Here is a 3,376-nt window from a genome sequence, read left to right as displayed (position 1 = left end):
CGGATCTACATACTTACAACACAAGAAAGTGCAATGACATTCATATAAAAAGAGTCAACAAGGCTTTGGCGCAGAAACAAACAAACATACAAGGAAGCAGATTGTATAACAAACTACCGGTAAAGATAAAAGAAATAAAAAAATTGTCTTCATTTAAAGAAGCAGTATTCAAATTTTTAATGACCAACTGCTATTATAGTGTAAAAGAATACCTGGAATAGCTTCATACTAAACGATTATATTTATGTTCTCTGTGCCAATAGTAAATTTTTATCTGACTGTTGCTATGATCTAAATAAATAATATGTACAGAAGTGCTAGAATTGTATGTTTTATATCTAAATATCAACTGTGTATTCCATGTAAAAAGTCTTTATCATAGATCAATGTAAACAATCAAAGTTGTACATGCTATTTCAATGTGGTCTGATGTTATGTAGTCTACTATGCACATCTGTATTTTGTATAGTATTGTTCACCCTATATGTGTGTATATATATACTATGCATTTTTTGACGAAATCCATGCAATGTAAATTGTCTCTGGATGAAAAAACTACTACTACTACTACTAAACCATTACTGCTGCTATCTTGTGCTGATAATGAGATGAGTTTCATAGAAATACTGAATTATTTCATTTGTAATACAGTTTCACAGTTTTTGTAGTTGCTCATGATCTTTACACTTGCATGCAATGGATGTAGCATCAGCATACAGAACTATCCTTGAATTTGGGGAGCAGCATTTTCTCATTTACATAAATCAACAAAAGAAAGTATCCCAGTACAAAGTCCTGGGTACCCTGTATTACATAGCAGTAATGTTAGATCTGTGTGTGCCACTCGCCAACCTTAACAGTGAAAACTGATTTGTGTTAAATAAGGTTTTATTAAACTGAACAATTATCAGCATAATTACCCAGCCGTTTTCCCAGAGTATTTACTGTTTCTCTCTAGAAGCAATTGATAGAGATTAGCTAAAAGAAATATCTGTGCTTTCAGATGGAGGTCTGTCTATATCTGAAATTATGTTTCCTTTCCCATCTATAGCTTATCACAGAAAGTTCAGTAACACGTTCAACACGTAAGGAATTACATCTTTGAGCACCAATTATTGCCACTTTTTGCAACATCACCATAAGGTTTGATATCCCTACTGAAAGATGAGCAGAAATTCTTTGTTAATGGGTGCATAATACGATTCTTTTTTGGTATACCAGTGCTCAGTAATAACTGAAACATCTGGTTTATTAAAACATGCTATTACGTCCAAATCATTGTGCTTATTTCCTAGGCTCGTAAAGTTTTGGAGGATGATCTTGGTTTGCAGGTTGCAGTCACTACATTTTTTTTTGTTTTTTTTTTGTTTGTACCCATAAATATCCTGATTAAGCAAATCAGATGTGCTTGTCAAACTGGGAAGAGGACACAAAAAGGCCACACATGTACAAAATAATAATAATAATAATAATAATAATAACAATAATAAAAGGAAAGATTCCAAGAGAGTTCCTGACAGCAAAATGTAAAACTTAGTTGTTTTTGGATATATTACTTACTTATATCCTTCGTTCAAAAACTGAAGAAGGCTGTTAGTTTAGTGTCTTCAAGGCATAATGATGTTTCATTCAGCATTGCAACAATCAAGCCTGAGATAGTAGTGTACTATGATACTACCTATGAAGAAATTAATGCACTGGATGTGAAGTGCACAGTTTAGTCTACCCAGCAGGTGTTCCAGAAGATGGACTTGCACTATTCTATACCATCATGAATATTTGTGTGGTATATACATTAGTGATATATTCATCACTGATAGGAAATTTAATAATCACATTTTTGCTTCAAGTTTCTGAATGGCAGTTGATGAGATCGTATATGAAGAGACAGCTATCAACCCACACTTTCAACATGAAGTAGGACTAGCAATTACCAGAATTCTGAAATGTGGATCTTGTAAACCTAGAGTTGCTCTAGAAAAACAAGTAAGATGTGATACGTGTCCAAGATCAAAGATGAGAAAATAAAAGGTTGCTGTATTAGTTATAGCACACTTTAATTCCTGGTAACACACTTTATTTCATTGCTGTGTTGCCTGCTGTCATCCATTAATACCAGAACGTCAACAACTACTTTGTTACTTTAAAATCTTCAACATGTTCACTGTGGCTGACAGAAAGGTCAATAAGAGCTACTAACCAAGAGATTTTAAGTGTCAGCCGCAGTGAATGTGCAAATAAGAAAATTTTTGCAATTTAATTGAAAGTCCTAATTCAGCTTCCTTTTTTAGGTGTGTTTATTTTTAAATATTAAATATTAAAACTGATGAGAGTTTCATTACTAGACCCCTAATTTTGAAATCTGGATGACATCATCCCAGCACTGCAACAAAATGTGCACCATACACAGCAGGTTCAATGCAATCTCTCCTCTCCACAAATTTGCAGCTCAGATGTGTTAGATGTCATATAATACTACAGTTAATTTTCCATATATTTGAGCAAAACCAGTTCTTGTGTGTCCAAGTTTATCTCATCTAGGCATTGCATCTTTCCCTTAACTTTAGTGTGCTTTGCAATAAAAATTGTATGAAAAGTTTTCTGTGTAAATTACCTATTCTACACCTACAGCTAATGCTTGTGTAACCCAGTGTGCCATTCAGGTGGGTTTACTTGTGTGCCAATATAATTGTCAGGTTTGGTTTGAAAGGGTTTCTTGAAATATATTCCCACATAAATTTTTAAGTATATATTCTCAGTTGCAAAATATATTATGCATTGTCAGTGCCATTTCAATGCAAAAATTTTAAATCATGCTGGGGAATATACCAATAACACAGTTCCAGCATACCTCAGAAATTTAATTTTAGTTGCTTCAATGAATGAGAATTACGGACCAAGTCTTGCACTGCCCTATTTTGTGTATTAACCCATTGACTGGCATGAAGGTGCCAGTGGTCACAGCAGATTGTTCTGCTGGGGCCAGCAGTGATTTCCTATTAAAACCAGGTATCAGCAGTTTTACACTTTAATCTTACTGAGGAAAAATATTTACTTATACTTGATATTCCTTGCCATTTCCAGACGATTTTTGGGTCTGCAGTATTTTTATTTAAATATCTTGGAAAACCAAGTGATTAAATGACTACAAAGTTATTCATGAATTCAGTTTTAGATAAATATTTAACATAAGATATTTAACTGTGTAAAGGATAATTCCTGAAACAGTAATTAGCATTCTAGCTGTATCTTTTTAGCCAAGACTGTACAGATGCATATACCTCACACTCAAAGTTCCTAAATGACTGCTTAACACATTGACTACCATGCTGCTGACAGCAGAGCAGCACACTTAATGCTGTATGCCTGACCTAGT

The sequence above is a fragment of the Schistocerca nitens genome, chromosome 12, assembly GCF_023898315.1.
Source record: "Schistocerca nitens isolate TAMUIC-IGC-003100 chromosome 12, iqSchNite1.1, whole genome shotgun sequence".
NCBI classification, from domain to species: Eukaryota; Metazoa; Arthropoda; class Insecta; order Orthoptera; family Acrididae; genus Schistocerca; species Schistocerca nitens.
This window is presented reverse-complemented; position numbering follows the sequence as displayed.